A 26,049-nucleotide genomic window follows, 5' to 3' on the forward strand; every position below is an offset into this window, starting at 1 on the left:
TCTAACTTCCTCTCGGCGCCATCTTTGCCACCCTCATGCCCCCCACAAAATATCAGGGGATTATAGAACACTTTTAAGGTCAAAGCTTTATGCATTGATTTTAGATCTTAATCCAATTACTATGCTTTGGTTCTTTGTGTCCTATGTCTTCATTCCCCGGCAGAGTCAAGGTTTTGCCCCTGGTCATCTATTTTGAGGAGTCTCTATCCCAGCCACAGTTGACATCTATCTTCTTCAGCTGCTCAGAATTTGAACCCCCTTTCTCTGTCTACAGGGAGATTTCCCACTCTATAAGGTAGAGCCAACTCTGACTATAGAAGCTCAAATGCCCCGTATTCATTTTCCTGGCCTTTCCGGAAGCTTTGTGACATAGACTCTGCTACCCAGACCTGTCTACTCTAGTCTGTGATCAGGAGAAATTGACTCAGGGGCAAGTGGTGTACAAAATCTAGTCTCGTGATGAAAGAGAGTGAAAGCAGCAGCTCATCCAGTTTCCTGAGACATCAGCAATGCTGTGCTGCCAGCGGAATTCAACATCCAGTATGGTTCAGGCCTGCATCTGTTTGTGCAACTGGCAGGGAGCCTAGTGTTTTCACTGGACCCGTTCACTGGTATAATTGCTCCTGGCTGGGTACCACCTCTACACCTGGTCTCTATCCTTCACAGAGATTATGGGAACTAACAAAGCCATCTTAATGAAGTCCTTGCCAGTAAATCATAGAATCTTTCAGGTGCTTGCCAGTAGAAACTCTGATGAATACTGCACATCCACTTGAAGTAGTTTGGCAAATGAGAAAGTGAGTCTGGAGTGAATTCCAGGTGGGCTGTCATGAAGAGGATTTTGATTCTGTGGCACAAAAGGATTTTTGTGTGTTCTTACTGCATTCCTCCTTGTGCTCAGGGTCCAGATTAGGATACCCTACAGTTTGCCTTATCATTTAGGAAAGAGCTGTTCCTCAAAGTAAATGCTCAGAATGATCCAATAACTTAAACAAATCTTGACTTAAGATCTCACCAGGTGAATCTTTTCAGAATCATTAGAAGTAACTACATATCCATCCATCCATCCATCCATCCAACCAACTAATGAAATATTCATCAGTGTTAATTTGGGGACCAGGACTATAGTTTCTCAAAGAAGCCATGACTTTTCATTCCATGTCCCACAACATTACGTATTTTCATGACAGTGCTGGTAACAATCTGAAATTATCTTATTTATTGTATGCCTGTTGTCCCTATTTCATAGGACTGCCTTGTTGGTCTTGTTCATGGAATACTGCCTAAATCTTGACTGATGAAGATTTGTTCAGTGAACCAGGAATCAGGCTTGGCATTGTGGTACAATGGGTTAAGCTATCCCTTGTGGCACTGGCATCCTTAATTGGAGGGCCAGTTCAAGATCTGGCTGCTCTGCTTCCCATCCAGTTTTCTGCTAAGGTACCTGGGAAAGCAACAGAGGATGGCCCAAATGCTTGGCTTCCTATCTCCAACATGGGAGATAGAGTTTCATATTCCTGGTATCAGTCTGGCCCAACCTGGCCTTTATGGCCATTTGGGGAATGAACCAGTGGGTGGAAGATCTCTTTCTGTATCTCCCACTCCCTGTCACTCTGCTACTCTGCTTTTCAGACAAATAAAATAAGCTTAAAAAAAAAAAAAGAATCAGGAATTGGTTTTAATTCTGATTGGAGCAGAGTTAAGGGATGGCCACTGCTGACCAGAAGGTTACTGTGAAAAGACATGAAGAAATCCCCAAACTGTATAAAATATATTGAGGAATCTTTGGGGCATCCCATTTGGTCTGAATACTTCTCCTTAGATGAAGCCAGTTCATAGCTGATGTTAGTCCTCCAAGGGAGAGCTTGGGATTTTGTGAGTTGGTACTCTAAGGGAGAGCAAGTTGGGAAGAGGGAAACTGGGCTATCCAGGAACGCTGCCTCCTCAGCTGGTAACAAAAACTCTTTTAACATTCCTCTGTAGCAGTGGTTCTCAAACCCTGGTGGGTATCACAATCGCATGCCCATTTGGTAAAAATACTAAGGTATCTTGTGTTCTCTTAGTTCATCAGCTAATTCTGATTCACGCTAAAATTAGTAAACTACTGCTCATAATAGAATCCTAGCTCCTCAGAGTGTTACCAGTTAAATAAATGGGTCATCAGATTAGGTCTGTTTCCCTACTACAGACGATTCAGCGTCATGGAAATGCCAGTGTGCACTGTGGATCTCCAGAGCAGAAAGGGTGTACAGTGCGTTCCCCTGTTACTGACCATGCAGGCGTTTCTTCTAGTGGGCATGTAGTAACATCTTCCACAGCCACAGTAGTTAAGTGTCCTGCGTAGACGTTAGCAAGCACTTCAGAAGTGCAATCACTGGGCCCCACTCCATTTTCTTACAAAAACTTTCAATTCTCTCTCTCTCTCTCTCTCTGAAACAGAACTGGAAAAGTATTACACACACCCAGATTTCATGGATAATTCTAAGAATTTTTTCTATTACAGACAGTGCTTCTTCTAAGTGCTTCTTTGTGTAAAAGGAAAACCTGACTCTCTACAATATATACTCATGTGGTATAGTTTAACAAAAAACAAACAAACAAACACCTGACTGTCTACAATATACACTCACATGCTATAGTTTTACCCCCCTCAAAAAAAGCCATGTAGAAAACATCTATAGTGACAGCCATTCTCATTTTAAAACATCTGTCTTGTCTTAGTAAGTCACCAGAGTCAAAGCATTAGGTTAAACCACAAGAAATTGCCATTTTTGTCAAATATTCGTAATTTCGTATATAAACTGTTAACACTCACAGTTAACAACCAGAGGACAACATTTGAGGTGCTTTAAGGTTTGCCAAGAGCCCTGCTTCTCCAAAGCAGTCTCTGCACCAGCAGTGCCCAGCACCCCTGGGAAACCTGTTAGCCATGCCTGCCCCAGGTCTTACCTCTTATCTATGGACTTGTGATCTGCATTTTAAGTGGATCACTGTGTGACTCGTTTACACCCATCTAGAGATGCAGCTCTTAACCAGGGCTCCAGAAACCCTGGGAGGAGCCACTCACTGTGCAGTTGTGGACCCTCTGCTCACCATCTCTTACCTGAACATTTGTGTTACTCTTGTGAAGGGAGAGAAGGGGATATTCCCTACTGGCTCACTTTGTCAAAGGCTGGGATAATAGTCCTCACAGATTCACTCAGGGTATGCAGCAAGAGGAAAACTCTTCCTGAGTTTTTGTCATCCAATAAATTACACAAATTAATTTAATGCATATAATAGAGAAGAAATTGATTTGTAATTCCAGTTAGTGAATCCATTGCTTAGGCTTTTATCACTGTTTTTAGGCTGCTTAGCACAAGTGAACTAAAAGCAAAGCTCAAGCTTGTCTTCTCTAGCTCTTCCTAGTGTTCGCCTCCACTGCTGAAATAGCCTGCCGAGTGCACCACCCAGAGGATCATTCAGGTAATCCATTCCCTTTTTTTCTGTTCACATGGGCCTTTCTCCAGACTCCAGCATTTTGCTATAGGCCCCAGTTCTTTGCCTTGCCTTGCCCTTGATTTTAAGTAGTTTAATCGTAATGTATCTGATTGTGACTTACCTTGTATTTGTGCTGCTTTGTGGTTGTGTATTGAATCTGAGGCATTATCTTCAAATATTTCTTCTGCCTCATTCTGTCCTATCTTTCTGGGCACATATTATATGTGTTTTTCCACTCTGTTGCACATGTCTCTTGCACCCTTTTTAAAAATGGTTTTTCTATCCCCATTCCTCAGTGCTTTGATTTGTAAATTTTCTGTTAATTGTTCTTCTAGCTCCTTAGTCTTATCTTCCTTTGTATCTGATCTCTATTAAATTCATTTCAGATACTATATTTTTAATTCTGAAATCCCGTTTGATCATTTTTAAAGATTACAGTCCCCTCAGAAGTTCTCCATTTAACAATCTTTCTCTATTTTCTTGAACATATTATCAGAGTTATTGTAAAGTCTTCATCTGCTAGCTTCAATACCTATATCACCTATGGCTCTATTTCTATTACCTTTTTTCTCTCTTGGTTTTCAATAATAGGGTCCTGACTCAGCACATCTGAAATTTTTTAACTGAATGCTGGTCATTGTACATAAAAATTCCATAGCCTCCAAATAGCCTTTTCTTTATCCACAGTGTGTTCGCCCTTTTCTCTGCTAAGCTGATGAAATTGGGGCTTACTGATCTCTCGGGTTGTTTGCAAGATGGCAGCATAGGAAGGGAGCACATTGACAGTCCGGGAAAAGACAGTTTAATAAAAGTGGAGATACTACAGCTTCAAGGAAGAGTTAGGGAAGAAACATAAGAGGAAACTCTTCCGTAACTGCTGGTTCACGGTGGACCTACATGGAGGGCACGGCCACCCATGGCTCAGGACCTCAGCTGTGGAGAGACTATTGGAACTCATAGAAGAGTTTGGAAAAGTAGCAGGATATAAAATCAATGCACAAAAATCACCAGCCTTTGTATACACAGGCAATGCCACAGCTGAGAAAGGACTGCTAAGATCAATCCCATTCCCAATAGCCACAAAAACAATCAAATATCTTGGAATGAACTTAACCAAAGACGTTAAAGATCTCTACAATGAGAATTACAAAATCTTAAAGAAAGAAATAGAAGAGGATACCACAAAATGGAAAAATCTTCCATGCTCATGGATTGCAACAATCAATATCATCAAAATGTCCATTTTCCCAAAAGCAATTTATAGATTCAATGAGATACCAATCAAAATACCAGAGACATTCTCCGCAGATCTGGAAAAAATAATGCTGAAATTCATATGGAGACACAGGAGACCTCAAATAGCTAAAGCAATCTTGTACAACAGAAACAAAGCCAGAGGCATCACAATACCAGATTTCAGGACATACTACAGGGCAGTTGTAATCAAAACAGCATGGTACTGGTACAGAAACAGATGGATAGACCAATGGAACAGAATAGAAACACCAGAAATCAATACAAATATCTACAGCCATCTTATATTTGATCAAGGATCCAAAACCAATCTCTGGAGTAAGGACAATCTATTCAATAAATGGTGCTGGGAAAACTGGATTTCCACAGGCAGAAGCATGAATCAAGACCCCTACCTTTCACCTTACACAAAAATCCACTCAACATGGATTAAAGACCTAAATCTATGACCCAAAACCATCAAATTATTAGAGAACATTGGAGAAAACATGCAAGATATAGGTACTGGCAAAGACTTCTTGGAAAAGACCCCAGAAGCACAGGCAGTCAAAGCCAAAATTAACATTTGGGATTGCATCAAATTGAGAAGTTTCTGTACTGCAAAAGAAACAGTCAGGAAGTGAAGAGGCAAAAAATATTTGCAAACTATGCAACAGATAAAGGGTTAATAACCAGAATCTACAAAGAAATCAAGAAACTCCACAACAACAAATCAAACAACACACTCAAGAGATGAGCCAAGGACCTCAATAGACATCTTTCCAAAGAGGAAATCCAAATGGCCAACAGACACATGAAAAAATGTTCAAGATCACTAGTCATCAGGGAAATGAAAATCAAAACCACAATGAGGTTTCACCTCACCCTGTCAGAATGGCTCACATACAGAAATCTCCCAACAACAGATGCTGGCGAGGATGTGGGGAAAAAGGGACATTAACCCACTGTTGGTGGGAATGCAAACTGGTTAAGCCACTGTGGAAGTCAGTCAGGAGATTCCTCAGAAACCTGAATATAACCCTACCATACAACCCAGCCATCCCAATCCTTGGAATTTACCCAAAGGGAAATTAAATTGGCAAACAAAAAAGCTGCCTGCACCTCAATGTTTATTGCAGCTCAATTCACAATAGCTAAGACTTGGAATCAACCCAAATGCCCATCAACAGAAGACTGGATAAAGAAATTATGGGATATGTACTCTATAGAATACTATACAACAGTAAAAAACATTGAAACCCGGTCATTTGCAACAAAATGGAGGAATCTGGAGCACATCATGCTGAGTGAAATAAACCAGTCCCAGAGGGACAAATATCATATGTTCTCCCTGATGGGTGACAACTAACCGAGCACCAAAAAGGAAACCTGTTGAAAGGAAATGGATTCTGTCCCAGTTGCCCCTCTTCCAGGCCTGCTCTCTGCTATGGCCCGGGAAGGCAGTGGAGGATGGCCCAAGTGCTTGGGCCCTGCACCTGCATGGGAGACCAGGAGAAGCACCTGGCTCCTGGCTTCGGATCGGCACAGCGCCGGCTGTGGCGGCCATTTGGGGGGGTGAACCAACAGAAAAAGGAAGACCTTTCTCTGTCTCTCTCTTACACTGTCTAATTCTGCCTGTCAAAAAAAAAAAAAAAAAAAAAAAAAAGAAAGAAAGAGGAAAAGAAAAACATGCTTCTTTCTGTTTCTGACATTTTCTGCTTAATTTCTCAATCTTCTGCCAACACACCTTCAAAAACCGGCATATGTCTTTGAGGGATTGTGTGGGGGGGGCCCTTCAATTCTTCAATCTCACCTTTACATCTCCACAACATTAGTGTCTTCACTGGATTTTCTTTCTGACAGAAGTCTAGGAAAATGTTTAATTGCCAATGTCTTAGAATTTGCAAGTACTGGAAAAAGTCATTATATATTGTCAACTCAACTCTCTGAGGAAGTTCTCTCCTTTTGAAAAAGTTAGCCATTTTTGTCCTCTGATTTAGCAGCTAACTGATGTTTTTATTTTAGTTAATTTACATTTTATCTTATGTGTGTAGCTGTTCTTGAAGGGAACATTGGTCGGTCACACAAATTTCTCCATTCTACCAGGAACTGCTTGTTCTTATCTCACTTTCTGGATCAGCTCTTTGATCTTCATTTGATCAGCACTTTGATCACATATTTACTTGTTTTTCATTTGGGTTCACTTCTGTATTCTATTTTTTGGATCATGCTTAGCTATGAGCTGTGCAAATCTCTCCTCCAGCCCATCAGATTAAATATTACCAGAAAAAATAACTACAAAACTGACTCAGTACAAGCTCGACACAAGAAGAGTCAAATGCAAGAAATGACTTTCGATTTTCGATGGAAGAGTGATTATCTGTACTCAAGTTAATGTTCTCCTAACAAAAGAAAGAGAATTACTTTCTCTAGGTATTCATCTCTGAAGAAGATTTTTTCACATGAAATATTTCTAAATTCTCCAAATACTGAATCTAAGAATAAAATGCATGATGTCCTGAATGGAGAGCCTATTACTTCCAATTTCTTGATGACAGAAAATAGGGAAAATATTTGATGGATTAAAGATGTTTGAAAGGTCATGGATCCTGAGATCCGAGGTGGCACTCAAAATAATGTCTTTCTATTTATGTTGAAGTTCTGTAAGGGTGGGAAGAGTTGAACAGCCATGTAATCCTAGAACATAAAGCTCTTGCTATAATTTAATGTGTTTTTTTAAACCAACTGCAAGAGTCCTTGAAGGCAAATCACTCTGTAACTCAGTAACCAAGAGAATTTCAAATTGTTTGAGTTCTAAACAGACCTATTTTGTTGGCATAAGAGTGATTGGAAATAATACTAAAATATGTATTCCTATTCAAGAGAATAAACCTGAATAAGTGTACTTAACTTTGTTTACCAAATGACCACTTACATTGTTCCTAAAAATTCCCAACATTGGTCTTCAACTACTTGAGTCTACTTGAGCTCAACATGCTATTCTCTCTCCTTATTTTTGCGTCATTATAATGTTCACTCATGCATCAGCCTAATACTGATTATTACTGTGCATCCTGTCTGAAGTGTTTAGAGTAGACTATTTTAATACTTTGTGCCCTAGTAGGCATTTTTGAAAACATCACTAATGATCCCAGTGCCTGAAACATTCAATAGTCTTTTAAAAATAGAACCTATTATAAATGCGAACAAAATGTCCATTCTCTCTCTCTCTCTTTTTTTTTTTTTTTTTTTTTTGCTAATGCAATGCTTGATTCATTTGAAGTTCTTTCCTGAAGATTTTTACCTCTAAACAGCTGGCTCATAAAATAATAAAAATGAAAATGATGTCATCCTAATAAAAACATTTGTAGACTTGCCAACATTCCTTAGATTGATTTATCTAACCTGAGCTCGATTGTGCTTCTACATCCATAATTCAGTGTTTCATTTTTGCCTTGGAGATAGATAGTTCTCAGAGATCTTTAGTTTCCTTTATTTTTTTATACTTGGGGAAACTGAGATATGTTTGATGGGGTAACAGTCCAAGAATCACCAAGAACAGTCCAAGAAACAGTAGCATTGAAAGAACTATAGTCCAAATCCCTTGATTTTCTCATTGAGAGTAAATAACAACTTTACTTTTGTTTTTTCTTTAAATTTTTATTTATTTTATTTATGTGAAAGGCAGAGAGAGAGAGAGAGGAGACACAGAGGGAGAGAGACACCTCACATCCGTTGGCTCACTCCCCAAATACTTGCAAAAGTCAGGGCTGGGCCAGATGAAAGCCAGGAGCCAGTAACTCGGTCTTGGTATCCCATGTGGGTAGCAGGGATCCAAGTACTTGAGCCATCACTTGCTGCCTCCTAGGGTGTGCATTTAGGAAGCTGGAATTGGTAGTAGAGTCAGGATTCAAACAAATACACCAACATGGATTCAAGTGTCCCAATTGGTGTCTTAACCACTGTCGCAAATGCCCATCACCCCCCTCTCTGAATGTTTCCTTTTCATTTTCTGTGTTTTCTTTGGATTAACAGAAAGTCAAAATGTTAATGTAGTCAAGTCTATCAATTTGGTTTTCCTTTAAGCCTTAGTGCTTTTTGTTTCCTTCTCTGCTCAAGGTCGTGAAGATATCTTCATATATTAATTCTTGTTTTGCCATTGAATATAATAATTGCTTTTGATTTTTGGTATGAACTTTTCCCAGGTTACTATTGTCTCTATCCATTTGCAGTTCAATAACTTTTTGTGTGTTTGTTTTTTCTATGTACATCACAAATGGATATAAATTTTAAGGGATGTTTTCTTTTTTTAACCTAATGAGATTTGTTTTGTTTTGTTTTTCTTTTTAGATATCTTTTAAAAATATTTTTTATTTATATAAAGATAACAAACTTCATGTATTTCATATATATGGTTTTAAGAACATAATGATACTTCCCACTCTACCCTTCCTCACTCTCCCACTCCCATCTTCCCTTCTCCTTTCTTTCTTATTTTCTTTTTAATTTTTAAAATGACACTTTCACTTTACTTTATAGTCATAGGCTTAACACTCTGCTAAACAAATAATTCAACATTTGGTGGAGTATTTTAATTTATTTTATACTGTTAAATAACCCAAAATTCTTGGAATAAATTATGCTTAGTCATTATATGTTTATTTTTACATACTTTACTATATTTAGCTTGAGATTCATTGGCCAGCAATTTTCCTTTATTGTATTGACATTATCTTAATTGGACATCAAAGTTGGACAAGGATTTAATATTTCTGGAACAGCTTATATAAATTTGAAATGATCTCATAATAAATATTTGTTAGAATATGCCTGTGAAACTTCCTGGGATGTTGCTGTCTTTCTGAAACTATTTTGAATTAATGATTCAATTTTTTATTGTCCTTTATACCTCAACTTTGGTCAGTTTTGGCATGCTGCATTTCATTAATTTATCCAGTTAATTAATTTTCTTTGTAGAAAGACACTCCTATGCTTTCTTATTAGTTTTTAATGTTTAGCAGATTTTTTTTTTTTTGACAAGCATAGTTAGACAGCGTGTGAGAGAGAGAGACAGAGAGAAAGGTCTTCCTTTTTGCCATTGGTTCACCCTCCAATGGCCGCTACGGCTGGCACTGCACCGATCCAAAGTCAGGAGCCAGGTGCTTCTCCTGGTCTCCCATGCAGGTGCAGGGCCCAAGGACTTGGGCCATCCTCCACTGCCTTCCCGGGCCACAGCAGAGAGCTGGACTGGAAGAGGAACAACCGGGACAGAATCCAGCGCCCCAACCGGGACTAGAACCTGGGGTGCCGGCTCTGCAGGCAGAGGATTAGCCAAGTGAGCCACGGTGCCAGCCAAGATATGTTCTTATTTCTTCCTTTTCACTTCCAGTATTATTTATTTTTTCTTTTTCTTTTTCTTTCTTGTTTAATTATTGCTGGAAGCTTTAGTAATTATTTCAAAGAATCAACTCTTTGTTATTTCTGCTATTTTAAAAATTATTATTATAGTTCATCTTGAACTTTATTTGAATTCATTCTGATATTGTTTTTTCAAATTGAAAGATCAGCTCCTCATTTTGGTCATTCTAATGCAAGCATTCCTTTTAATATATCTTAGTTATAACGGACAAATTTTAATTTGAAATGCTGTTACACATTTATTTTTAATTATTTTATAATTATGTTTCTTTTTTGACCTATCAATATGTCATCATGTATTTTTAAATTTCCAGTTCTATTTATTTTGTAATTGTGATTATACAGTTCTTAGAATATGTGGGTTTTGGCACCAACCTTTTTGAATCTGTTCAAGTGAGCTTTATGGTTGACTTACATGATCCATTTTTATTATGCTTAAAAAACAATTTCATAATGTTGGCTATAACTACCATATCTATATGTATTGTATACACATATGAAATCAATCTCATTTGATTTTTCATATCACCTATACCTCTTTTGTCTCCATGATCTATCAACTATTTCAACTATTGAGAAAACTGTGTTAAAATGTCTTACTATATGGTGTATTAATCACTTTCATCTACTAATCCTATAAATGTCTGCTTTATGTATATTTCAGGTTATACTACAAGGTATAAAACATTTGGCATTTTTATTTCTTTCTGAAGAAACCTTTAATATATTGACTTTTAATAGCTCTGTTAGTTTTTTTGCCTTAAAGTTAATTTTCTCTGATGTTGAGATAGCTACAGCATCTAGTATTGGTTGATACTGATTGGTTTTCTTTCTATCCTATAACTTTCTGTATTCTTCATCCTTAGTTTTCTTTTTGTGTGTATGTAATTTTTTAAATGATTCGTTTATTTACTAATTTCAAAGGCAGAGTGATGGGGCGGGGGGGAGCCAGAGACAGGTATCTTCCATTTACTGGTTCATTCTCCAAAATAACAAGAGCCAGGTCTGAGCCTGGCTGAAGCCAGGAGCTAGGAACTCCATCATAGTCTCTCACATGCATGGTAGGGACTGAAATACTTGGGTCATCTTCTGCCTTCCCAAGTGCGTGTGAGCAGGAAATCGAATACCTGGAGCTCAAATGGGCTCTGCTATGGGATGCTGGAGTCACAAGCAGCAGCTTAACCTGCTGCACCACAAAGCCAGCCCTGTCGTCCTTGTTTTGGGTCTGCGTTTTGTAAATCACATGTAACTGTACTTTTTTGATCCTATAGCTTTGCTTTGTTATTTGCGATTTTTAGACTATTTATAATAATTATAAATACATTTGGATTTGATGCTAGTATCTTTTTGTGCAGTTTCCATTTGTCTTGCTTTAAACATCTTCTCCTTTTGCCTTTTATTTTGGGCTGAGTTTTCATTTCTTATTCTTATCCTTTGATACCTGTTTGAAGTTTATCTGAGGATACCTCAACAAATTCATGGGAAATGTGTTATATGAAGAAACACCACTGCATGAATTTCAATATTCTTTGCACCGAAATAAACATCTTTTAATTCGATTTTCTGAGACTTTTTGAAATATCTTTCTATACTCTATTTCCATTCTGTAGTAAATTTAGTTCTTATTTGTCTTAATCATCTTTATTCTCTCTCACTTGTGAAAGATGATTTTTATTGCATGTAGAATACTAAGTGACACTTATTCTCTTTCCACACATGGAACATGGTATTTCATTCTCTTCTGTTTTGTGTTGCTGTGGAGGAGAAATGAGTTGTAAGTCTAATTTGTCTTCCTATATAGGTGACCTTTCTTTTCTCTCTGGATTTTTTTTTTAAACCTTTTATTGGTTTGGATATAGTGTACTAAACTTTCACTACAATGGGCCTAGTTATGGATTTACTTATATTTCATAATCTGTTGGGAATTCATTTGGTTTCTTGAATTAGAGAACTGGGTTCTTTCAGCCATTGTGGGAGAAACGCAACCAATATTATTTTTAGGATTCGCTTTCTTTTCTAACTTATCTGCTCATGGAAACTTGAGTAAATATTGTTGGACCTTCTCCTTTTTATCTTCCTTGAATCTAACTTCTTCAGAAGTTCCATATCTGTGTCTCTTTGGGTTGCAATTCAGGTAAGTTCTGTGGCATCTTGTTCTCATTCCATAGTGATTCCTTTAGGTGTACTTAATTACTATTTAATCCATCTATTGACTTCTTACATTTCTGTTATTATGCTTTAAAATCTCTCTAAGTTTTGTATTTTTTTTAAGATTTATTTTATTTATTTGAAAGAGTTACAGAGAGAGGTAGAGACAGAGAGAGAGGTCTTCCATCCAATGGTTTACTCCCCAATTGGCCGCAACAGCCGGACCTGCACCGATCCAAAGCCAGGATCCAGGAGCATCTTCCAGGTCTCCCATGTGGATGCAGGGGCCCAAGGCCACAGCAGAGAGCTGGATCAGAAGTGGAGCAGGCCGGCGCCGTGGCTTAACAGGCTAATCCTCAACCTTGCGGCGCCGGCACACCGGGTTCTAGTCCCGGTCGGGGTGCCGGATTCTATCCCGGTTGCCCCTCTTCCAGGCCAGCTCTCTGCTGTGGCCCAGGAGTGCAGTGGAGGATGGCCCAGGTGCTTGGGCCCTGCACCCGCATGGGAGACCAGGAGAAGCACCTGGCTCCTGGCTTCGGATCAGCGAGATGCACCGGCCACAGCGGCCATTGGAGGGTGAACCAACTGCAAAAAGGAAGACCTTTCTCTCTGTCTCTCTCTCTCACTATCCACTCTGCCTGTCAAAAAAAAAAAAAAAAAAAAAAGAAGTGGAACAGCCGGGGACTAGAATCGGTGCCTATATGGGATGCTGGCGCTTCAGGCCAGGGCTTTAACACGTTGCGCCACAGCACTAGCCCCTAAATTTTGTATATTTAAAAATCCTTGTCATTTAAAAAAATTCTTATTTCCCATTAATACCAAGTTTCAAGTTTTTATCTTTATACCTTCTTTTGAATGTTTTATTGAGCTCAGCAACATTCCACCCTAATTCATTGTTATTCCATATAGCAGAGACTAGAAGACTTCAAACTACCTTTTCCAGAACTCCCTGCCAATACATTCCCAGATTATGTCTGCTAACAAAGATACTCATAGGCAAATTGGAAGGCAGAGGGAAGCACGGGCTGTTACTGTTTACATCAGGCCGATGTATTAATTTAGTCGTACTTGAGATTTATAGCCATCTCCGGATTCTCTGTAACCGTTATTTCAGTGCTATAGGTAGCTGGGACAACTAACATCTCTTTCAGCATATATGATTATTTTTCAGCACCAAACTAACCCTGATCTTTCAGTGACAGCACAACAGCAGTTTTTGTGTTTTTTTTTTTTTTTTCATTTTTCAATGTCATGTCTACCATGGACTGATAGAGTACTCTGAAGGAATCCAGACTAAGGGAGCTTCCAATATCTTTGTAACTGCACAAACTGAAGCTTGTGTGCGAGATAACCATGTCACAGAAAGTAAGATACTAGAGAATTGCACATGGAATTTGTGCTGTCTTAACTGAGAAAGGATGCACACTTCTCCGTATGGTCCCTTATAACTGCAAGGGGCCTAAGAAACGAAGGAAAGTAAATAGGATACTTGGCAAGCTTTTCTGTCTCTGGTGGCCCTGAGTTCTCTCTGTGGACTTCAGAAGTAATACTTTGATTCTCTGCAAGTAGGCAGTGACCTTGAAAACAAAGGCTTGTCTCTCCTAACCTTGTCTCTTCCAGCCCTTCCAGTGATGTTGTAAGCACCTTATCACTTCTAGAATGGTTTCTGTTTTTCTTACTGAACTCTGACTGATAAAGCATTTTGTTCCAGAAAAGTTCTGGGAAACAAGGTAGGATTCTGGCTTTTAACCTTGGCTTAAAGGTATAGATAACTGATAATGCTAACTCAGTACTTATATTGGCAAAATATGTCTTTGCCTATTTTCATTCACTTTTGCTTGGAATGAAATATCTACTGAGAGGCAATCTTTGGGAAACCAAGCAGCTGTTGAAATTGATTGTTGTGGTAGGAATAATAAAAAGGAGGGCTATGGAATTTCCTAACTGGATTTACAAGCTCAGGGTTTGAGATACTTGGGGTTAGGCATGATTTAAAAAATCACGATTAGAACTATTCTAAAAGAATTCATTATCTCTTATAATTGTAGAGTTATTATATCGTAAAACTGCAGTCAAAGTTTGATTATGTAGGGTGCTGCATAATCTTTCTGTGAAAATTAAAGCACTGATTATTACCCTGCAAATTGGAATAAAGATATTTGAGTGAGTGAGGATAAATCCAGTTCCCTCAAACCCCACGGATTCCCTCCTGCCTAAGACTCCATTATGGGGCTGGCGCCGTGGCTCACTGGGTTAATCCTCCGCCTGCGGCACCGGCATCCTATGTGGGTTCTGGGTTCTAGTCCCGGTTGCTCCTCTTCCAGTCCAGCTCTCTGCTGTGGCCCGGGAGGGCAGTGAAGGATGGCCCAAGTGCTTGGGCCCTGCACCTGCATGGGAGACCAGGAAGAAGTACCCGGCTCCTGGCTTCAGATTGGCGCAGTGCCACCATAGCGGCCATTTGAGGGGTGAACCAGTGGAAGGAAGACCTTTCTCTCTGCCTCTCTCTCTGTCACTAACTCGATCCGTCAAAAAAAAAAAAAAAAAAAAAGACTCCATTATGACTTTACATAGCAATTGCTTCGGAAATGGATACTGATTTTTCTTAAGATCCACTCCCATTCCACATTGTCTTCAGAATCATAACCAGAGAGAGAGAGGGAGAGAGAGAGATCCTCAACATGCAATAGGGGAACAACTAAAATGTCTAACACATGGGAGATAATTCTATACTAAAGGAATTGCATGATGTGGCTGAATTTTACTGACAGAAACTTGGAGTGTGTGTGGGAATGGGTTATAAGTAGCTGTACTAGTTAGGATTAGGCCAACATTTTCTCACGAGGTATTCTACAGATTTTCCTCATTTGTGTTAGAGCAGCCACAGGTGACTACTATTTATTTAACTGACTGAAACTAGAGTCACTCTAAGGGCTCAGGAGGATAGGAAGGCCATAGTGGATACATCATATCTGCCCTGATCACTTCTCTTTCACTGCGTCCTCTTAGAAGGGTCCACTGGACACATCCATAGCCACAACGTTGAGAGAAACATTGCTAAGTCCAGGATGTGGATTCTTGGACGGCTCAGCAGCAGTTCTCTGCAGTTCAGGAACGATGCGCAAACTGCTGTCTGAAAGGGGCGCTCCAAGTATAAGATGCGGGGATCCCGAAGTGGCAACAAGTCAGTGAAAACACGGAATCCCCAGAGACAAAGTAGATATGCTTACTATAGTGGGAAATAGGTACGGAGAGGTAATCACAATGATTCACCCACAGGCATCGTTGGTATCGATGATTATATCCCTAGGTGAAATAAATAGGTTGCCCTTTAGTCTGATAACGGACACGTAAGGCACCAGCAGTCATCTTGTCACCCTCAGTTTCCAACTTGGTCCAGTTCACAGGGCTTTTGAATGAAGGAGAGTCTAGCCAACGTGACGAAGGATACTATAAGACTGACACGGTTCTGTGCCAGTGAATATTTTACTTTGTCTTTCCCAAAGGAATCTGTGGTTGCTTGTAAGGGTGAATCCACAGTGAGTAAAGTGAAATACCCAAAATTTCCAGGAATTACTACTCACTGGCCTTGATCTATGCAAAACCTTGAAGTTCCCCCAAATACTCCCAAATAATCTATTAGTTAGAGGCTTTGAAATTTAGGGGATGAGTGGAATTTTAACCTGAATTCATATCCTGTCAGCCTAGGAGGTCTGCAAAATAACATATGCTAAGCCCTGGAAGTATAGTTGAAATAGATTTAATTTTACTGACAACCTCCCCACATTGGTGTCCTCACGATTGCACCAAAGGCTCTTACAACAGGAATAGCTAAATGGAAGTTCTTGGAATAGTAAACAATAATTAATACTACACCCTTGAGGTGATTGTAAAGATCAACGTCTACATCTTGACAGCTAAAGGGCTTTCATTTCAACACTAACTCTTCTGTTTGGTCTATGCAGAATATAAATGAGTCTGAGATAATGAGAAAATTACAACTACAGATGTTACAGATGTGGACACCTCGCTGGAACAATAGTTGCTACTTGGTTATTGATTTGGATAAAGGTTTTACTCCTGTATTTGGAAAAACAAAAAGCATCAGAAGCAGTTTGCCTTTATCTGTCAGCAGCAGCAGTATACGTTTATCATCTTAATTCAGAGCTATGTTGTCATTCCGGTTTGTGGCAATAATTTAGTCACTGAGACCAAGATTGTCTCACCATTCTTAGGGTAACTTGTTAGTCCATCCTATAGATAACTCATGATGATTGGACTATGTGAGTAAGAAGGAACTAGTATTTTAAATGCCTTGGCAAAATGTTTGCATACCAGGGATGGGAGAAACACCTCATGAAAATTAAATGCATGTCAACTTGGTCATCTTGGTGAAATTTTTAGGGTTCAGAGCCCTGGGAACTGTCATGTCTGATTAAAAAATAAATAAACAGCACACTTAGTTGCTACACTCTTATGACTAAGAAAGCACAACATTTTGTGGATTCCTTTGGAAGTTAAGGGCAACATAATGCTGCATGTGCATGTGCTGCTTTGACCCACTTATCAGATAAAAACTTGTTATTTTGCCAATTTTGAATGGGCTTAGCATCAAAGAGTTCTGTAGCCGGTCTAGACAGCTGTGCAGACCCCAATGGTGCTTAACATGTCTGTGGCAGCCAGATGGGCTGTGTGGAGCTTCGAGGAAACCCCAGCAAGGAGAATCACAGTGCAGACCTAGAATTTGAGAAAAGCCAGGATGTCTTTTGAAAAGAATCATTTTTGGGGCTGGCGCTGTGGCGCAGCGGATTAACGCCATGGCCTGAAGCGCCAGCATCCCATATGAGCGCCGGTTTGAGGACTGGCTGCTCCACTTCCAATCCAGCTCTCTGCTATGGCCTGGGAAAGCAGTAGAAGATGGCCCAAGTCCTTGGGCCCCTGCACCTGCATGGGAGACCCGGAAGAAGCTCCTGGCTCCTGGCTTCGGATTGGCACAGCTCCGGCCATTGCAGCCAGTTGGGGAGTGAACCATTGGATGGAAGACCCTCTCTCTCTCTCTGCCTCTCCTCTCTCTGTTTAACTCTGATTTTCAAATAAATAAATAAATCTTTAAAAAAAGAATCATTTCTCCATTAATGAAATAGTTCTTAGCTTTCTACTGGGACCCAATAGAGATGGAATGCCTGAAAGTCTTTAATGGCATGCAAACTAAGTAGCCCATCAGGAGTTAGGAGTTAGATCATCCCTCAAACCAGAAATTGAGTGTTCATACAGCACTTCATCATAATCAAGGGGAAGAAAAGGAAGCTGTGTCTGAGATTGAAGTCGATCAGATCTTGAAGACTATGAACGAAGTTGTATGAGTTCCTCCGATGGACTCTTATGGCATATATTCCTGCTGTGTTCCACCCCCCTTCAACTCAACACCACTGCTCCCTTAAAGGAGTATCCCTGTGACCTTTCATTAGAGGAAGGAAGTATCTGGGCTTGATTTATGGGTTATTTCACACAATATATTGGCATCAGCTGAGAAGAGACTTATTATCTTGTTAATGAATTTATTTGAAAACTAACATATGTTTAACAGCTGCTTCATAAATATTTGTTTATCTCAGCAATTTCCAAACTGTGCTCTGTTGCATACTACTAAGTATTCAAAAAGATAGTCAAAAATAATTCATGGATTTGGACCATTTAAAATAGAAAACTAAAAAAACAAACTGGGGGTTGGTGTTGTGGTTTAGTGGGTAAAATGGCCACCTACGAGGCCAGCATCCCATATGGATACTGGTTCGTTTGCCAGCTGCTGCACATCTGGTCCAGTTCCCGAATGGCCTGGGAGGGCAGCAGAAGATGGTCCAGGTGTTTGGGCCCCTGCTTCTCAGTGAGAAACCCAGATGAGGCTCCTGGCTCTCCCAGTTGGAGCCATCTGAGGAATGAATCAGCAAATGGAAGATTCTCTCTCTCTCTTGCTCTCAAACTTTGGCTTTCAAATAAATCAATAAATCTTTAAAAAAAAAAAAAAAGACTGCAGAAGTCCTAAATGAATTAATATGTATCAAGATATATTTTGAATTTCAACATTTCCCAAACTTATTTAGGATCTCTTCTTTATCAAGTAGTTCATAAGATTAGCAATGTTTGGAATTTACTTTAAAATTTCGGTGATTCAGGCTGTGCCAGAAAATTACTTTCAGTATCCAGGAATGAAATTGTTAAATTTTTATACTAACTCTGACTGGGATGTAAGATGTGCTCATCTTGGTTATTCTAAATGATTAAAATTCTTAGTTCAAAAAGAAGTTTTAATGGAAAATCCCTTGCTTTGAGGGTAATGTAGGTGACGCTGCCCAAAAGGAGTGTGTAAATCAAATTTAATGATGATTTTTCCATTTTATAACAGGGATTAGGGTTACAAGGAGATCACTGCTCTGTGAATCCAATTAGTATATAATGAAATGCATGCTTTGAGCTTACAAACCAATTGATTTACAGAGAGAAATAATTATAATAATAACTATGATATTTGGCATTATGACTACACATTAGGTTATTCAGACTATTAAAATCGTTCCTACTTTCAAAAATTGAATGTACCTAGTTTTGCACAATGCATTGAAGTTCATGGAGTCTGAAGTATATTATATTTTCCTTTGAGATATTGCTGAGAGGGAAAAATTGTAAACAAGAGAAGGGCATGAGGTTAGACTAAAGAAAAAAATTAGATCTTATTACAAATGACTTTGTGTTATTAGTGAGATTTTATAAAAAGACCATAGCAAATATTATCTCTAGAAAGAATAGAAAATGATTGATCAGACCGATTTTCTCAGCATTCTATTAATTTGAGAAGCCTACTCGTGAGTGTGCCTGTCCAATAAAGGCTTAGTTTACTTTTGTTCCCATTACCTACCCTTGCTACCAAATGGGACATTTAATGTCCTGTTTGTAAGGATATGAGATGAAGAGGTGATGAAGTACAAGTTTTATCGCTATAAAGTTAAAACCCCAGGGGCTGCCATTGTTGCCAGTGAGGCCAGCATGCTATGTGTTTGCCAGTTCATGTCTCAGCTGCTCCACTTTGTATCCAGCTACCTGCAAATGGCTGAAAGATGACCCTACTGCTTGGGACCCTGCCAGCCTTGTGAGAGATCTGGATGATATCCTGGCTTTTGGCTTTGGCCTGGCTCAGCCCTGCCACTGTAGCTACTTGGGGAGTAAACCAGCAGATGGAAGACCTCTGTCTCTGTAACTTTGACTTTCAAATAAGTAATAAATAAATCTTTAAAAAGTTTCTAAAAAGCTGAAACCTCAGAGAAAACAGGAAATGCTAGTTTGGTGACAACTATGAACAGTTATTCATCACCCATTAGCAAAATGCACACTGACAACAAGGAAGGAGAAACAGGCACTGGCAATGTTTCTGCACCTATGCAAATACTCAGTTAACCTGGATAGGCTGTTGGGTGGAATTTCTTTGGTTATTTTTCTTTCTGCTGAAACACCAAGGAGAAGGTACCTGACAAACAAGATGTAATATGACTAACAAGGTGTGGCCTTAGGTGTAATCCTGAGTGAGTGGCTGTCACACCCAGCTTCGAAGGAGGTGATAATAACTATTAAGGATCCAAGTCTATGATTTTGCTGTTCTTTTATTTGTCATGCAGGATGTAATTATAGTGTTTTCCTCTTAAATGCTCTTAATGTGTTTGGCCAAAGGGAAAAAACAAAGCAACTGGTAAAAGTCAAGTGCTTCCCCATCTGTCTCTATCACATTTCCTCTCTTGCAGTTCCTGCAGCCCTGCCTGGGAAGACCAATTTCTTACATATAGGTTAAATCTATTTATTTTGGCTAACAGCTCATGACTTAAAACACAATGGCTCCTCACCCCCAACCTGTTCTTTCTTAATACTGATGATATTATTAATAATTAATAATACTAATAGTAAAAGTAGTATTTGTCCTGGGTATCCTTTCAGAATTTTCTTTGCAGAACATACAAATATGTGCATATAAACATTTAGAAACAAGCAAACTCTCTTGGAATCATCCTACCTACATACCTATTGGTCTTGTTTGATTTTATCACACATCCTGAATATCTCTACTTATGTCAATAAGTGGAAATCTTTCCTGTTTAGTGAACAACAGCATGTCTACCTATATCTCTATTGTTACTTTTTAAACTAATCTCTTACTGATAGTTACACCCTATTTTTGATAGATTCAATCTATGCCGTAATGTAGATCCTGGTATATTTATGGGAGTGTATGTTTATGATGCATCTCTAGTACAAATGGCATGTGCAATAAAAATAATCTGTCCATGATAAAGACAAAGTGAAAGAAAGGATTAATTCTTGGATATAAGAATGGAAATAAGAACACGTTATATCTTAAGAAAGATTTGATAACAGAACCATCTCATAAGTTTTCCATTCTGACATTTTACTAGGGAGGCTTAAGTAATATTTGTTCTTTTTTTGTCTGTTCATTCTTTAAGTACTCAGCAAGGAGACGCCAATAGTGATAGCAAGATCTAAAAATGACTTAAAATCTTCGGTATAGAGAAAAGAATGGGAGACCTGAGGTCATATGTGGTTGGTCACAAATACTGTGATCTTGGCAAATCACTTCTCACATAGAAAAATGAAGTGTTAGAAGATCTTCCAGCTGACTTTTTGTCTGGCTTTCTATGACTTTATCTTCACTTGGTGTATTACACTTAGTGTAATAGTATTGTCCATGAGTGGATGCTGGTTAAGTCTGCATCCCGTGGTTCTATGAACACAGGCTCTGTGAACAGAGTCCGGATTCTGCTCAGACTAGTACTACTGGGAGCTGAAGGGGCAAATAAGATATTTCAGGACAACATTTTTCATGTTTCCCATACTTCTTCTGCCATTTGGCCTCATCTGTTGTTTGCTCATTTGCTCCAGCAGGCATTTGAACCAATATTTCATTGACTCAACTCTTAGAATCTTCCATAGTATGGACTAATCTTAAGAATGACAACAGCGTAAGTGCTGCTTCTATGGCTTGAATGATGGTTTTTTCTGCCTTGGAGTCTGCTTTTCAGGAAGGAGTTCACTGAAGTGGCCACCTTGGCATTTCCCAACTTAGCAAAGAGAAATTGACAGTTGACATTTTCTGAAGTTCTATGTTCTTCACTTAAACAATGAATATTTTAAAATCCCTTAAAAAACCACTGCTTTTTAAGATCATTGTCAGCAAATTAGCACCTCCATGTTTTCAGTATTGCTGTTGGTTAAAATAAAAATAATCAATGATAACAACTATTACTACTGCTACTATTATTATAATGACAGGTGAAAAATTATGCAAGTACCAATTAAGATATGGTTCAAGGCCTAAGAGACTTTCAAATATTTCCATAAGGTTGAAGAGAATAGAGATGAAAAACAACTTCTTTATCTCAAATTTAAAAAGGTTCCATCCCTAGAATATTCTAAGACCTAAAATTTATACTGAGTTCTCTCTCAGTAAACCCAAATCAGGCATTTTCTTCCTACTCACTTTTCATTTATCATGAGGCTTAGCAAACCTAAGGATCTGTCCACAGTAAAGTCACTACACCCTTTGGGTTTCCCCTGAAAACCCAGATTAGTAGTAAAATAAACCAAACTGAATCATAAGTTCACCCTGGAGTATGAGCTGTTCCTGGGGGACCTATTGCCCGGTATCTCTAGGTTCAACTTGGATTTCCTTGAAGAGGGATAAAAACAGGGTGAAAGAAAAGACCAGGATAACTCACATAGAACTGAGTTCCTAAGAAGTTTAATGAGCTTTGGAGACCCCTGGAAATTGGGTTCCTGAGATGGATTCCCTCAGAGAGTAGACATATGACTCACCAACTCTGGCCATCAAAGTAGTATGAGTCATCTAAAGTCATCTGAATCACCTGCTTTCAGCTCTGTTTTGTAAGAATTGGGGCTGCCTGGATATTTCTGTCTCTCTGATTGCAAGTATTAAGCATGTCAATATATGGAGAATATGATGTCCCTCTTAGGTGAAGTCAAACAAATTGCTCATGCACAGATGGACTGCATTAGTGAAGACAGATTAGTAATTATTTTTAGTTCCCAATGATGAAAAAAACTGCTCCGAACACCTACCTTGCTCGATTCTTTACTCGCCAGATAAACCAAACGATACTTGGTGAGATTCCAGATTAGGGTTTAAGAGGCTGAAGGCCAACTCCACAGAACTGTAAGGCATGGCCAAAGAACACATGCACAATGTGAGTGTTGTTGAGAAAAGATGTGTCACAATGAGGGAGTATTGAAAGAGGTCAAATTGTGTTTTCATTGTAAATACTAAGAAAGTTAAAGCAGTTTTTGGGCCCTCAGTTCCCTTGCTGTGTATATTTACTTAGTTTTGGGTTTTGTTTGTTTTGTTTTGTTTTGTTGTTGTTTTTTGCTTGTTTGTTTCTTCAACAGGATGGGGATTTAGTGAATGCAGGTTGTCATAAGGAAAAAAATCCAGGTCAAGGAATTGGTCCTTAGTGAGCTGTATGACCCAGATGTATACCCAGGCTTTTCTAAGCCTCAGTTTTTTTAACTTGATAAATGAAAGGGTTGAGTTAGACTGGTGTTACTTGAACATAAGAATTACTTGTGCCATTTGTTAAAAAACATACATTGAGTCTCACTCAAGCCCATTGAATCCAAATCATTAGGGTGAGGCCTGAGAATTGATATTTTAACCAGCACCTTGGGTTATTCTTACATTCAGATGAGTTTGGGAAACATTGGATTAGATAATCAGTAAGATATCTTTCAGCTATAAGATTGCTCAATGATCCTGCAGCACACCAAGCCTTATTTATTTATTTTTTAAAGTCCTTCTCCAAATTGGGGAAGAATCAAATGGGAAACAAAGTTAGATTATGGATGGAGAACATTGGTGGTGCTGGTCTTAAACTAAATCAAAACTAAATCATACTGCTTGTGAAAATTGCCTTGGGTATTCCTACCCAATCTTAGATACTCACAGACTACATGTGGTCACTTTGGTATGTAAATACTGCCTCTCAGGAAGTGACTGATTAATTCATTCATTCTGGGGTTTCAATAGCCCCAGAGCCTCCTTGCATATCCTCTCTGGCATATCAACAGCACCTGGAGCTGGAGGACTGAGCATCAAGAATATCAAAGAACAGGGCAAGCTGTGAAACCAGGTGATGACCTCACTTACTCAGAAAGCTGCACTGAGCTTGTCCCTCATGAAGGAGGGCCAGCATCAGTTCAAGGACAGTGAAATAGAGCATCCATCCTTAAGCAAAGGAGTATAATAGACATCAAGACAAAACTAGTGTCACCACCGTTGCACAGCAGAAACTCAGCAGCCTCCTCTTGAGCCATTTTAATCTCTTCCCACAAACTCATCTGCTCACAGGGGACGTCGAAGCAACTTGTTCAGAAGAGTGAGAACTCATAAATCAAACTTTCATTCTTTCATGTGTTCAGTATTATTGGGATAGCTCATGTGTTTATGGATTCAACATTACTTCTTGAGTCCTCCCATAAATGAAGCCCTGTTCTAGACTCCCTGAGTGCAGTGAATAAGGCACTGTGTTGAATACATGGAGTTTGTATTCCAAAAAGGGGGGAACAGTAAATAAGTAAATAAATAAATGAGATCATTGTGGAGGGGGGCAAAGCGTCTGATGGAAACAAATCAGAGAATTGATCTTATGAAGTGATGGGGTATTAGGGCTTATTCTTTTAAAATTTTATTTAAGTTATATAAGATTCATGTATTTCATATATACAGATTTAGGAACATAATGAGACTTCCCCTCACTCTCCCTCCTGCTCATATGCCAATCCTTCCTCCTCTTCCCTCTCACATTCCCACTCTTGATTTTTAGAAAGACCTATTTCAGCTTACCTTAATGATTGTATACTACACTAAGTAAAAGAGTTCAACAAACAGTATGAAGAGACAAAAACAAACAAAACCACTGTTCCTCTACAGAAGATACAAGGGCTATAAACAATCATCAAATTTCCAAATGTCTTTTTCACTCCAATATATTACATTTCAGGTACTCTTACTTACCTCAGAACAGGGAAAACATATGACACCTGTGTTTTTGGGACTGACTTATTTCACTAAGTATAATGATTTCCAGTTATGTCCATCTTGTTGCAAAAGCAGGATTTCGTTTTTTTTTATAGCTGTGTAGTACTCCATAGTATATATATACTATAATTTTTTTATCCAGTCACCAGTTGATGAACATCTTGGTTGATTCCATATTTTAGCTATTGTGAATAGAGCTGCAATGAACATGGAGGTACATGCTGATTTCTTTTGTTTGGATAAATTCCCAGGAGTGAGATGGCTCAATCATATGGCAGTTCTTTATTCAGATTTCTGAGGTATCTCCACACTGTCTTCCACAGTGCCTGCACCAGTTTACATTCCCACCAACAGTGGACCAGTGTACCTTTTTCCCCACATCCTCACCAGCATTTGTTGTTTGTTGATTTCTGTATGTGAGCCATTCTGACTGGGCTAAGGTGAAACCTTGCCATGGTTGTGACTTGCATTTCTCTGATGGCTGGTGATCCTGAGCATTTTCTCTTTCTATAGGCCTTACTAAGGAGATTTGGGAAGGATTATTGGACCGTGGCTGTCCACACTTGCAGATGAATGCATTTCTGAATCTGGTGGGCGAAATAACTGAGGCCCACAAAGGAAAGAGGACTTACAGGAATTGGTGAGACCAGAGTCCAGGTCTCTGACTACTTGGAGGTAACTTTTCTCTGATAAACTTAACCTTCTGGATAACATACTCAATGAAAAGGTTCTTTTTTTTTTTGCCTTACAGATGCCTCAGAGATGTTTATCTGTCTTTTAGTGTTCTTCATGAGGTAGGGATTAAGTGATGAAAGAGCCATAGAGATCTAAATCATAATTTGCAAGTGTCTTAGTCCTAAATGCTGAGAAATGCTGTAGCCCATTTTTCAGAGACCAACAGACAGATATGTAGCCAATCATAGTGAGATACTGGGAGATTTGGAATGGTTTGATGACCAGAAATGAAAAATCAGTCCCAATTCTCACCCATTCTGCTAACTGGTATGAAAGTAATTTTACTATGAATCTTTACAGCCTCAATCCATCCAAACACCTGATAATATCTAAATCCTCCCACAGAAAGAAAAAAAAATTAATGAATTTTATTTATTTATTTGAAAGTAGAGTTACAGAGAGAAAGGTCTTCCATCTGCTGGTTCACTTCCCAAATGGCCACAGCAGCCACAGCTGGGCCAATCCAAAGCCAGGAGCCAATCCCATGCAGGTGCAGGGGCCCAAGCATTTCGGTTATCTTCCACTGCTTTCCCAGGCCATCAGCAAAGAGCTGGACTGTAAGAGGAGCAGCCGGGACTCGAACGGATGCCCACATGGGATGCCGATGTGACAGGCAGAGGCCTAGCCTACTAGTCCACAGTGCTAGCCTCTGAAAAAACAATTGTAATGTGTTGACTTAGTCTGTTTTTTGAGTTCCCCATAAGCAAAGTGGATGAATGGCAAGCTGAAATATGATGATTCTGATAGTTCTACAGTGTTTTGTCTTTTTTTTTTTTTTCCTTGATGCTTCCTACATAGGAAGATAAGGAATTCACATCTGAGGCTCATCAAACTTTTTACTTCAGGTATTTTCCTTTCTAGACTAATACTTTTAGACTGTTACTTACCTCCCTTAACCAGTATTACTGATATACTGGTCTGAACATCTT

The 26,049-nt window shown here is 39.0% G+C and overlaps 1 protein-coding gene across 1 annotated transcript in view; it reads left to right on the plus strand.

Moving 5' to 3' along the window:
- ZNF365 (zinc finger protein 365) overlaps positions 1-26,049 on the plus strand; it is an 80,259-nt gene that overhangs the window by 32,633 nt on the left and 21,577 nt on the right. Inside the window, exon 4 of the transcript XR_009868338.1 lies at positions 24,899-25,060. The gene's annotated coding sequence lies outside the window, so the exon portion shown is untranslated. The remainder of the gene's footprint in view (positions 1-24,898; positions 25,061-26,049) is intronic.

Source organism: Lepus europaeus, chromosome 17 (assembly GCF_033115175.1).
Source record: "Lepus europaeus isolate LE1 chromosome 17, mLepTim1.pri, whole genome shotgun sequence".
Taxonomy (NCBI): domain Eukaryota; kingdom Metazoa; phylum Chordata; class Mammalia; order Lagomorpha; family Leporidae; genus Lepus; species Lepus europaeus.